We start from the raw sequence: 14380 nt of genomic DNA, 5'->3' as shown, positions 1-14380 counted from the left end.
TATCAAAGGGAACTACCATAGTATATGCGCTGGAATCAAGTTATTTCACTTTTGGATTCCAGAATAATATAATTGGGCTAATACCGGGAGGATATTTAATTGAAGAACAATTAATAGAACAATCCTTTGCATCTATGCCAGAGGGACTATTTACAATTCAGTCTATTTATCCCTTCAGCTCAGAGGAAGGCATCTGTAACATTGAAGAAGCCTCTCTAGTATTTGATCAACCAATCAAAGCACAAGAACACCCCAATACCCAGAGTCATGGGGGCAATATAAATTATAATCAAGGGGACCTCACCTCTAGGTTGGAAGAAGCCTATGAAATAGGACAGCCTGAAATCTTTCCAGGATTTCAGCAAATAGTCGAAAAGCAAATATCATTAGCTAATAGCTGTTCCAGTGATGATAAACGCTGACAGCTATGAGAACTCCTGATGGAGTACAAGGATATTTTTGCTAAGGATTCTTATGACTGTGGGACTACAGACTTGCACATTGCAAGAATACAAACAGATCCCAATGCACCACCTGTCTTTGTTAAACAAAACAGACTTCCTTTAGCCTCATATGATTCACTTGCAGAAATCATAAGGAACTTGGAAAAAGAGGTATTATCCGACAGGTGCACAGCTCTTATAATAATCCTATTCTAGGTGTTCTTAAGCCCAATGGGCAATGGCGTTTGTGTGCTGACTTAAGACAGCTAAACAAATGAGTGTACATGTCTGGCTGGCCTGTGCCATATATTGACCAGTGCCTAGCGCAGATGCAGGGATCCAAAATATGCTGCCATTGATTGTGCACAGGGATATTGGACCATAAAGGTACATGAGGAGGACCAGTATAAGCTGGCATTCTCATTCCAAAAGGTCCAGTATGCATTCCAGAGACTCCAATTTGGATACATAAATTCAGGACATGAATTTACTGTATGCATGCATAAGCCTATGCCTGATGCACTGGAAAGGGGGACCTTATCATATGTTGATTATGTTTTAATCAAAAGCACAGACTTTGAAAAACACATCACAGAACTTAAACACGTCCTCAGTCAACTTAAAAGGGCTGAGCTTCACGACTGTACTGCTAAGGATCATGGGGAAGAGTTATTCGAAGATGATTTCCTGGAGGAACAATTGCTTTCCCCGTATAAGATCTACAATGAGGACCATTGTCAAACATTACCTTGGGTATATGTTGATGGTTGTTCTTACCATGCCATAATAGATAATGAGCGCAGACTAGTCGCTGGCATTGGTATAACTTGAGCAAATGGATTCCCAAATATTACTGTAAGTTTCAACATTGGACCAAGATCCAGTCAAGTTGCAGAACTCACTGCTGTTCTAAAAATCATTGAAATGGCTATTGAACATGGTATTCATGAATTTGTGATCATTACTGACTCAAATTATGTGCGTGACAGTTTTGTTGAATACCTGCCAACTTGGAAAAGAAATGACATGCAGAAAACTAACAAACCAGTCAAACATGGCACGTTGTTCTGCGAGATTGATAATCTGGTAGTATCAAATGATTTAACCATACACTGGAAAAAGACCAAGGGTCATTTCAGGGTTCTAGGTCCTGATAAGGAAGGTAATGATCTTGCGGATTCATTAGCCAAACAATGAGCCATAACTGGAGAACCTCTTAATATTGACCACTTAATGGATGCAATTCAGGTAGAAGCCATTGCCAGAAACCAGGCTAAACAACAGAGTGAGGCTAACCTGGTACAATGAAGTCAGAATTCTCCTAGTGAGGATCTGATCACTAGTCAAAAAGAAGACCCCCTTGTAGGCATCTTCTATAAACACATAGAAGATCCTGAAAGCAACCACATCTCAAAAGATGATTGTATTGTCAAGGAAGATCTTAGAATCTTAATGAAATCCAGGTCGCAATTCAAGTTACTGGATGGTTTGTTAATTAGAACCTCCAAAACTGGCATCCAGCAATGGGTGGTGCGGACCAAGTTCAGAGGTCTAATGCTTCAACATGCCCATGATACCCCTACATCTGGTCATCGTGGTGCCAAATTAACAAATGAAATATTGCGTGATTACACCTTTTGGCCACACATGTTGAAAGATGTTCAAACTTACTGTCAAGGTTGTTTAATCTGTCCACAGTTCCAACCCACTGCATCCACGCATAGAGCGCCATTGCAGAAAAGGGGGATGGTAATGCCATGCTCAGATATACAAATTTATTTTATTGTTCCAGTAACTAGGTCATCAAGTGATAACAAATACATGTTAACAGGGAAATGCCTGTTCACTAAATGGGTAGAGTGCATCAGTGCACCTAACAATAGTGCTGAAACATGCGCAGCCTTGCTCATCAACCACGTGTTTTCCAGATTTGGTTTACCCCAGTGAACCGAATCCTGTCGGGGAACCCACTTCACTAGCAAAGTGATGACCAAAGTGTGGAAAATACTAGAGGTCAAAAGAAAGCTCCATATTGCATATAGAGCTGCCTCAAGTGGTGGTGTAGAGCGTTACCTCAAAAAGTTTGTGAGTGAAACGGGTAAAGACTGTGATGTAAAACTACCTCTTGTCCTAATGGCATTAAGAGCAACTCCAAGTAGTGCTACCAAGATGTCACCTTTTGAACTGATGACTGGTAGAAGAATGGTTCTACCTCAGCATCTACTGTACCGCTGTGAGGCTCGTGGGATACTCCTCTATCAGACCAAACTTGGCCAGTAGTCTTGTTATCCCGGGGTCGAGTCAGAAAGATAGGGAATATCCCAGAGCAGAGAATATCCGGAAAATGAGGAGAGCGGCACTCACCACAGACAGGACAGCACGAGGCAAATTAGGCAGACAGGATACGGCAACAGAAAAGCAGTCCAGCAATTCAGGGGTTAAACAACAATGTATCAGACCAGTAGCTCAGGGGTTAACCAGGTAGCGTAGTAAGACAGGCAAGGAATCGGCAACAAAGTATCAGTCCAGCAGATTAGAGGTTAACCAGGTAGCATAGTAAAACAGGCAGGGTTCAGTAACAACCTCCTGCAAGAAAAGCTGATGATTCAGCGACCAAAACAGAGACTGGCTCAATCTGAAATCTAGATAAATACTAGAAATAGCAGAATAAGACCCCTGCATCACTGCAGAAGCATACAAAACTGATGAGGGTTTGTGTGAAAACATAATTTATGCTTACCTGATAAATTTATTTCTCTTGTGATGTATAGAGTCCATGGATTCATTCTTACTTGTGGGATATTCTCCTTCCCTACAGGAAGTGGCAAAGAGAGCACCCACAGCAGAGCTGTCTATATAGCTACTCCCTTAGCTCCACCCCACAGTCATTCGACCGAGGGCTAGGAAGAAAAAGGAGAAACTATAGGGTGCAGTGTTGACTGAAATTTTTAAAATAAAAATATATATGCCTGTCTTAAAAAACAGGGCGGGCCGTGGACTCGATACATCACAAGAGAAATAAATTTATCAGGTAAGCATAAATTATGTTTTCTCTTGTAAGATGTATCGAGTCCATGGATTCATCCTTACTTGTGGGATACCAATACCAAAGCTTTAGGACACGGATGAAGGGAGGGACAAGACAAGGGCCTTAAACGGAAGGCACCACTGCTTGTAGAACCTTTCTCCCAAAAATAGCCTCCGAAGAAGCAAAGGTATCGAATTTGGAAAATTTGGAAAAAGTATGAAGCGAAGACCAAGTCGCCGCCTTACAAATCTGTTCAACAGAAGCCTCATTTTTAAAAGCCCATGTGGAAGCCACAGCTCTAGTAGAATGAGCAGTAATTATTTCAGGAGGCTGCTGTCCAGCAGTCTCATAGGCCAAACGGATGATGCTTTTCAGCCAAAAGGAAAGAGAGGTAGCCGCAGCCCTTTGACCTCTCCGTTTACCAGAATAAACAACAAACAATGAAGATGTTTGACGGAAATCTTTAGTTGCTTGTAAGTAAAACTTTAAAGCATGAACCACATCAAGATTGTGTAACAGACGTTCCTTCTTTGATGAAGGATTAGGACACAGAGAAGGAACAACAATCTCTTGATTGATATTCTTATTAGAAACAACCTTAGGAAGAAACCCAGGTTTAATACGCAAAACCACCTTATCTGCATGGAAAACAAGGTAAGGGGAATCCCATTGTAAAGCAGATAGCTCAGAAACTCTTCGAGCCAAAGAGATAGCTACTAAAAACAAAACTTTCCAAGATAGAAGCTTAATATCTATGGAATGCATAGGTTCAAACGGAACCCCTTGAAGAACTTTAAGGACTAAGTTTAGGCTCCAAGGCGGAGCAACAGGCTTAAATACAGGCTTAATTCTGACCAAAGCCTGACTAAATGCTTGAACATCTGGGACATCTGCCAAACGTTTGTGTAGTAGAATAGACAAAGCAGATATTTGCCCTTTTAGGGAACTAGCTGATAATCCCTTCTCCAAACCTTCTTGGAGAAAAGACAATATTCTAGGAATCCTAATCTTACTCCACGAGTAACCTTTGGATTCACACCAATAAAGATATTTGCGCCAAATCTTATGATAGATCTTCCTAGTGACAGGCTTTCTAGCCTGAATCAGGGTATCAATGACCGACTCAGAGAAACCACGCTTTGATAGAATCCGGCGTTCAATCTCCAAGCAGTCAGATGCAGAGAAATTAGATTTGGATGCGTGAACGGACCTTGGATTAGAAGGTCGAGCCTCATTGGCAGAGTCCACGGTGGAACCGAGGACATGTCCACTAGGTCTGCATACCAAGTCCTGCGTGGCCACGCAGGTGCTATCAGAATCACTGAAGCTCTCTCCTGCTTGATTCTGGCAACCAGACGTGGGAGGAGAGGAAACGGTGGAAATACATAGGCCAGACTGAAGGACCAAGGCACTGCTAGAGCATCTATCAGTACCGCCTTGGGATCCCGGGACCTGGACCCGTAACGAGGAAGTTTGGCATTCTGACAGGACACCATCAGATCCAATTCTGGTGTGCCCCATAGCTGAATCAGCTGGGCAAATACATCCGGATGGAGTTCCCACTCCCCCGGATGAAAAGTCTGACGACTTAGGAAATCCGCCTCCCAGTTCCCCACTCCTGGGATGTGGATTGCTGAGAGATGGCAAGAGTGATCCTCTGCCCATCGGATAATTTTGGTTACCTCCATCATCGCTAGAGAACTCCTTGTTCCTCCTTGATGATTGATATAAGCTACAGTCGTGATGTTGTCTGACTGAAACCTGATGAATTTGGCCGCAGCAAGCTGAGGCCACGCCTGAAGCGCATTGAATATCGCTCTCAGTTCTAGAATGTTTATCGGAAGAAGAGATTCCTCCCGAGACCATAAGCCCTGTGCTTTCAGGGAGTTCCAGACTGCAACCCAGCCTAGCAGGCTGGCATCTGTCGTTACAATGAGCCACTCTGGCCTGCGGAATTACATTTCCTGAGACAGGTGGTCCTGAGACAACCACCAGAGAAGAGAATCTCTGGTCTCCTGGTCCAGATGCAGTTGAGGAGATAAATCTGCATAATCCCCATTCCACTGTTTGAGCATGCATAGTTGCAGTGGTCTGAGGTGTAGGCAGGCAAAAGAAACTATGTCCATTGCCGCTACCATGAAACCGATTACCTCCATACACTGAGCCACTGATGGCCGAGGAATGGAATGAAGAGCTCGGCAAGTGGTTAAGAGTTTTGATTTTCTGACCTCCGTCAGAAAATTTTTCATTTCTACTAAATCTATCAGAGTCCATAGAAAGTAAACTTTTGTAAGAGGGAAGAGAGAACTCTTTTTTATGTTCATCTTCCACCCGTGAGATCTCAGAAAAACCAACACGATGTCCGTGTGAGACTTGGCTAGCTGGAAAGTCGACACCTGAATTAAGATGTCGTCTAGATAAGGAGCCACTGCTATGCCCCGTGGTCATAGAACCACCAGAAGGGACCCTAGCACCTTTGTGAAAATTCTGGGAGCAGTGGCCTACCCGAAGGGAAGGGCCACAAACTGGTAATACCTGTTTAGAAAGGCGAATCTGAGAAATTGATGATGATTTCTGTGAATAGGGATGTGTAGATACGCATCCTTTAAGTCCACGGTAGTCATATATTGACCCTCCTGGATCAGAGGTAGAATAGTCCGAATAGTCTCCATCTTGAATGATGGAACTTTGAGGAACTTGCTTAGAATTTTGAGATCCAAGATTGGTCTGAAATTTCCCTCTTTTTTGGGAACCACAAACAGGTTTGAGTAAAACCCTAGCCCCTGTTCCTCTTTTGGGACTGGGCAGATCACCCCCATGGCATGTAGGTCTTCTACACAGTGTAAAAACACCTCTCTCTTTGTCTGGTTTACAGACAATCGAGAAATGTGAAATCTCCCCCTTGGAAAGGAGTCTTTTAATTCCAGAAGATATCCCTGGGACACAATTTCTAAAGCCCAGGGATCGTGAAAATCTCTTGCCCAAGCCTGAGGGAAGAGAGAGAGTCTGTCCCCTACTAGATCCGGTCCCGGATCGGGGGCTACCCCTTCATGTCTTAAAGGCAGCTGCAGGCTTCTTGGCCTGTTTACCCTTGTTCCAAGCCTGGTTAGGTCTCCAAACTGACTTGGATTGGGCAAAATTCCCCTCTTGCATTGCAGCAGAGGAAGCTGAAACGGGACCACTCTTAAAGTTCCGAAAGGAATGAAAATTTTTGTTTGGTCCTCATCTTATTTGATCTATCCTGAGGGAGGGCATGACCTTTCCCTCCAGTGATGTCTGAAATAATCTATTTCAGTTCAGGCCCGAATAGGGTCTTTCCTTTGAAAGGGATGTTCAAAAGTTTAGATTTAGATGACACATCAGCAGACCAGGACTTAAGCCATAACTCCCTGCGTGCTAAAATGGCAAAACCTGAATTCTTTGTCGCTAATTTAGCCAGTTGAAATGCGGCATCTGTAATAAAAGAATTAGCCAACTTAAGGGCCTTAATTCTGTCCATAATCTCCTCAAATGGAGTCTCCATCTGAAGAGCCTCTTCTAGAGCCTCAAACCAGAAAGCAGCTGCAGTAGTTACAGGAACAATGCACGCAATAGGTTGGAGAGAAAAACCCTGATGAACAAAAATTTTCTTCAGGAGACCCTCTAATTTTTTATCCATAGGATCTTTGAAAGCACAACTGTCTTTGATAGGTATAGTTGTACGCTTAGACAGAGTAGAAATAGCTCCCTCCACCTTAGGAACTGTCTGCCACGAGTCCCGCATGGTGTCATATATGGGAAACATTTTCTTAAAAACAAGAGGGGGAGTGAACGGAATACCTGGTCTATCCCACTCCTTAGTAATAATATTCACAATCCTCTTAGGGACTGGAAAAACATCAGTGTAAACAGGAACCTCTAAGTATTTATCCATTTTACACAATTTCTCTGGAACCACTATAGGGTCACAATCATCTAGAGTCGCTAATACCTCCCTGAGCAATAAGCGGAGGTGTTCAAGCTTAAATTTAAAGGCTGTCATATCAGAATCTGTCTGAGGAAGCATCTTTCCTGAATCAGAAATTTCTCCCTCAGATAACAAATCCCTCACCCCTACTTCAGAGCATTGTGAGGGCATATCAGATACGGCTACTAAAGCGTCAGACGGCTCAGCATTTTTCCTAAACCCAGAGCTGTCCCGCTTTCCTTGTAAACCAGGCAGTTTAGATAAAACCTCTGTGAGGGTTGTATTCATAACTGTGGCCATGTCTTGTAAAGTAAAAGAATTTGACGCACTAGAGGTACTTGGCGTCACTTGTGCGGGCATTACTGGTTGTGACACTTGGGGAGAGCTAGATGGCGAACCCTCAATTAGTAAACTTCACAAATATCACAGCGCCAACTTAAAAGGCAGGGTCCTAAATTGAATACAGTTTATTTTAAAAGGATAATATAATTCTTAATACAATTTAAAATAACTTTAAAACAACTATAAAACAAATTACATTCACATTACAATTTCTTTAAATGACAGTTGCTATTTTTATAACTTAGCTGTTATTCTTTAATAATCGTTGTAGACCACACTGGTTCAATGTTAATTAAGGTTTCCCTCATGGATCCATGTTAACAGTCTAAAACATATATACCAATGTTAGCAGTAATGGTTCTTCACAAATCTTTTCAGATTGGCAAATTTACTTAGGTAATTTTTATCTGATTCACCTCTGGTTAGAGAGGTTACCCTCTGCTATATATATGAACTATTTGCAGCTTTATTTCTATGGTCAATATGATGCTTTTAAACAGATATTCGTCTCATCTAAGTGGATGTAAATGTGACTAGTGGTGAGTTTAGATAAAATGTTTAGATAACCAGAGGTGAATCAGATAAAAATTACCTAAGTAAATTTGCCAATCTGAAAAGATTTATGAAGAACCATTACTGCTAACATTGGTATATATTTTTTAGACTGTTAACATGGATCCATGAGGGACACCTTAATTAACATTGAACCAGTGTGGTCTACAACGATTATTAAAGAATAACAGCTAAGTTATAAAAAGAGCAACTGTCATTTAAAGAAATTGTAATGTGAATGTAATCTGTTTTATAGTTGTTTTAAAGTTATTTTAAATTGTATTAAGAATTATATTATCCTTTTAAAATAAACTGTATTCAATTTAGGACCCTGCCTTTTAAGTTGGCGCTGTGATATTTGTGAAGTTTGATATTTGAAATTTGAATTTGACCACTAGGGGTCAATTAATCATAGCCAAGGGTCTAAAGCAACAGGCGCTAGGTGTTCTTTTGTAAATTTTATACCTGAACCCTCAATTAGTTCTGACTGAGAATCATCTATTGCTCTATTTTTAAGTGCTAATATATGTTCTTTATAGTTTATAGACATATCAGTACAATTGGGACACATTCTAAGAGGGGGTTCCACAATGGCTTCCAAACATATTGAACAAGGATTTTCCTTGGTGTCAGACATGTTAGACAGGCTAGTATTGTAACAAGCAAGCTTGGAAAACACTGTAATCAAAGTAAATAACACTTAGAATTAAAACGGTACTGTGCCTTTAAGAGAAAAAAAGCTGCACAAATTCTGCAAAACAGTGTAAAAAAGCAGTAAACTTAACGAAATATTTACAGTAGCATCAGAAAGTCTTAGTAACTTTGCACAGCTATGCAAATAAACAATTAACCCCTTAATGGCAAAACCGGATTGAAAAAAACGTCAAAACCGGTAAAAAAGACTATCAGCACCTTGCCACAGCTCTGCTGTGGCTCCTACCTGCCCTTCAGAACGATTTGTGGGGGAAAAAACTTCTTTTACAGCCCTCAAACACAGCAGGAACCTCAGGAGAAGCAGTTAGATGTCTCTGAGAAAAGAAACTGCGCAACTGAGGCGTGAAAATAGGCCCCTCCCACCTCACTCGATGTTTTGAGGCCTATCAGAAAAACACCAGAGTGTCTCTTAATTAACCATGTGGGTTATAAAACCCAAAAACAAGCCACAATGACCCCTTTAGTCCCTTCAAAAAAACGTTATAATTGCATCATTCACTGAATAAACAAAAACGTTTTTTCCTAACAGTGTCACCAGTAACTAATGAGCCCTTCATGCAAGCTGAAATTCCTATCCAAGTGTCTGAATACAGCTTACCCTTCCCTTATGGGAATATTGCCAGCCTTTTCTAGAATTAACACAGTCTGTCTAGAAAAATATAGACTGAACATGCCTCATATGCAGCTTAGCATGCAAACCGTTCCCCCAACTGAAGTTTTCCTGTACTCTTCAGCCCTTTGTGAGAACAGCAGTGGATCTTAGTTACAAAGTGCTAAGATCATCATCCTCCTTGCAGAAATCTTTATCCCTTTTCTGCCAGAGAGTAAATAGTACACACCGGTACCATTTAAAATAACAAACTTTTGCTTGAGAAATAAAAAACTAACATTTTTGTCACCACACTCGCTTTGCCCTTCCTAGTACTTAGAGTAGGCAAAGAGAATGACTGGGGGGTGGAGCTAAGGGAGGAGCTATATAGACAGCTCTGCTGTGGGTGCTCTCTTTGCCACTTCCTGTAGGGAAGGAGAATATCCCACAAGTTTGAATCCGTGGACTCGATACATCTTACAAGAGAAAGTAAGCAAAAGGAATTGCATCCAAAGCCGCCAATATGCCACCTTTCACCTACATGCAAAGAGCAACTGAGGGAAAAGAAACAGAAGGTTTAGACAGGTGGACACTGACTTCATACTCAAGGAAAGATCCATGGGGGTAGATTTATTAATGGTCGAGCAGACATGACTTGCCGTAGCAAATTATGTCCGCTCAATTTCACTGAACCAGACAAGGTTGCCCCCTCTCTCCTGTACTATTTGTCCTTGCCGTGGAAGTTCTGGCTTCCTATATTAGAAACAATGCTAATACCCACGGCTTCAAATTCACCCAACACGAATATAAAGCTACTCTATATGCAGACAATATCTTACTCACACAACCAGTTTTATCAATTCCCCCCTCCTTCAAATGCTTGAGACCTACGGCACCTTCCCTAATTTTAAGATCAACATCACCAAATCTGAACTATTGCCCATTGGACTTAAAGATACTGAACTTAAAACAATTCAAAATATTGTACACTTCCATACCCAGCTACACTCCATCAAATATTTAGGAATCCACATATCTCAATAAATGAACACGTTGCTACACTCAAACTTTAAAGCCATTTCCGCCACAACACACTCCCTTTTACATTCCTGGAGCAACAAACCACTTTTGTGGCTAGGCAGAAACAACACTGTTAAAATGATTCTCCTCCTCAAATTGCTTTATCTCTTCCAAATCCTTCCCATCCCAATACCAAAATCACTAATCCCCAATCTCCAAAAATCTATTATCTCATACATCCGGCAACACAAACAACCCTGCATCGCCACTGCTACACTTTACCGTCCCAAAGAACTTGGTGGACTGGATATCCCTAATCTAACATAATATAGACTAGTCACTTTTCTTGCTAGGATCGCTAATTGGTGTAAACACTCAATACACAAAGAATGGGTTCTTTTAGAACATAAATTAACCAATACCTACCATTTAGGAAGCAAATGCTGGTTAACTCAACACAAAAGGAATCTACCGAAACATGTCCCAGTTATTATTACTGAAACTTTCAAGCAATGGGATACATACGTCAAAAAATTCCATCATATTTCAACAATTCCTTCTCCACTGACCCCCCTCATAGAAAATCTAGACTTTCCCTTTCAGCAGCCCACACAAATGACCCTAACCCGCAATATGACTAAATCCATCTCTCTCCACATACTCATGTTAAACTGGAAACCCAAACTTCAACTAGAAATTGCCGCCCATTTAGGCAACAGATACAAAAACTGGTTCAGATATAACCAACTCACTGACTTCCTCCCAAGACACCCCAACAGATCCCAGATTTCACGTTATCTAACCAGCTTTGAAAACATATGTTCTCAAGACATTATAAATAAAGGCCTTCTCTCATTCACATACCAGCTACTCATGCAAACTTACACCGCTTTACTTCCCTCATATGTACATAAATGGGAGACAGAAATCGACAAACACCTCTCTCACAAAGAATAGCTCAAAATATTCTCATCCATGACCAAATCCTCCTCCTCTATATACTGTATATCATGGAAATTTATATAAATGTCCTATATAAGTGGTATTACACACCGGCCCGTTTACATACCATCCCTTTAGCGCTCCCCTCAGAGTGCTGGAGAGGCTGCAGATCAGAAGGTAACCCTCTGGCTGTCCATGAAAAATGAAATCGAAAAGGCCCTTTCCATATCTCTTGAATTAGATATTTGGCTATTTCTCTTCAACAAATTTTCTCAAATAAAATGCAAATATAGACTCACATTGATGACCATCATGGTTACCTCTGCAAAGCAACTAATACCTAAAAATTGGAAATCACAAACACTCCCATCAATCTCTACCTGGAGAGAAACTACCTCTCAATCCCTTGCATTAGAAAAATACCACTATACACAAAATAAACCTGTAGATGACTACCATTCAATCTGCTTCCTTTGGGAAGAATAAATAAATCTTGAGAAAACATCTAGATAAACTTACTCAAATACTACATTTATTGCTAACACCCCCCTTTTTGTTTTTTTACGCACCTCTACCGCAGACGACGCTTCCAAAATAAAAAAGTAGATGATTGACCCTCTCATGTCAATTCGTCTCCCCTGCACCTATTAATATATGTTTCTAGTTTTTTTTTATTACCTTTCTCCTTTCACTGAAGTGCTCTCCTGCAAGAAACATATTACTCATTTCATGTTTAATTATAATATTTCTTATCAATGAACAATTTATTTATTTTGAATCCTGTCTCAACTCATATGTATAAGACCTATACAGCTTTGTGACTCGCAATTAACCGAAACTCTGTGCCATTTGTAAATCTTCTTTTATTGTTCAGACAATTTTCAATAAAGCATTTTTGAAAAGAAAAAAAAAAAGACATCACTGAATGCCAACAGCATACGCTGTCGGCAAGCAGTTCTGGTGCTTATGCAATGCCACCCCCTGCATATTAACCGCCAATCGGCCACTAGCATGGGGATGTCAATCAACCCGATCATATAGGATTGGGCTGGTTGATGTTCGCAGCCTCAGAGGCAGTGGACCAGTTAAGGAGCAGCGTTCTTAAGACCGCTGCTTTATAACTGCTGTTTCCGTCGAGCCTGAATGCTTATGCAAAATCAGGGGCCATTTGCCCTTGATAAATCGGCCCCTAGGAGTAAATTAGAAAGTTGCTTAAAATTGCATGCTCTATCTGAATCATGACAGTTCGATTTTGACTATACTATCCCTATTTCTTACGACCGCTGCTTCTTAACTTTCGTTTTTAGCAGACCAGAAATGATGGGGCTTCGATGCAGAATCCGCTGCTTAATAAATCGACCCCATGGAAACTGAATCTAAGAAACAACAATCTTATTCTCAGAAACCAGCAAACTCTTTGGGAAAAAAATATTTTTCCAACCATGATGCTTAAGAAACAAGAATTTGAATAAAAAAATCATCCAGAAAAGGAAGCTGAACCCAAACCAGATGGTAGAGCAACAAACTAAAAATGCTAGACCCGAAATGCAGACCTAGAAAAACTGATGAAGTTCCTATAGAATAGAAACATGAAGATAAACATCCCATACAACTATTATAGACATAGGGGTAGATTTATTAAGCAGTGGATGCTGCTATCTACCCACAAAGTTTCAGGTCTGCCTAAAACTGAAGTTAAGAAGCAGCGACCGTAAGACCGCTGCTCCTTAACTTGTCTGCCACCTTTAAGGCAGACTGCAATCATCTCGATCCGATCAGGATGATTGACACCCCCTGCTAATCGGCCGCAAATGTGCAGGGGGCAGCATTGCACAAGTATTTCACAACCAATGTTGGGTGGACATGATGCTCTACAGCGAAGGCAAAGATTCCCAAACCCCAAGAGCTCTATAAAACCACTCCCATCTTACAGTTACCTCAGTCTTACCTATAGCCAAGCAAAATTAGGTAGGAAAAAGGAATAAGAACCAAAAAAGGAGCAGAGAACAAAGATGTGCTTCTTTTTTTTTTTAAATGCACTTAAAAAAATGATTCATACAAAAATAAATGAAAATGAAATATTATTCTGTAACCCTGGGATATCACATTTTGAACCAAGGGATACTGGACTGATGGGAACCAGACCTTCTGAAAAATACTCTGTCTGCCTACAAGAACATAATCTTGTTTGGGAATGTTAGCCATTTTAAGGGCTCTAATGCAATACTGGAAGTCCTCAGCAGAGGATTATTCAGAAACCATTTTGGATAGAGAATCACATTAGAGGTCCCCTGTCACACCTGATAGACACTGCTGGTTTAAGCAGAAATTGTGTCTGAAGGAAGAGCTTTATCAGGAGAGACTTAATTTTGCAGCCCATTGAATACCTGAAAAAAGTTGCTATCCTCCATGTGGATGGTAGTGTGTTTGTTAAGATTGGAAATAGCTCCATCAACCTTGGGTATGTTTTCTTATAATTCCATGTTCTGTTCTGGAATTGGGTACATTCTCTTAAACCTGGAAGAAGGAGTAAATATAATACCATTTTTTCCCCATTCTTTGACTATATAGTCAGAAACCAAATCTGGAACCTAAAATACCTCTGGAATCTTAGGAGGAGCTTTGAAAACAACATTAACTGATTTACATGCTTGTTTTCAACAGGTTTTTCCTTAAAAATACCCAGAGTTCTCAGTACCTAATGCAATAAATCTGAAAACATTGTCAAATTCAGCTTCAGGAACAGGGTCTTGCTCACCAGATGACACTTCCCCATCTGAACTGGATGATATTTAGTAATTAGA

Source organism: Bombina bombina, chromosome 2 (genome assembly GCF_027579735.1).
Source record: "Bombina bombina isolate aBomBom1 chromosome 2, aBomBom1.pri, whole genome shotgun sequence".
Taxonomy (NCBI): Eukaryota; Metazoa; Chordata; class Amphibia; order Anura; family Bombinatoridae; genus Bombina; species Bombina bombina.
This window is presented reverse-complemented; position numbering follows the sequence as displayed.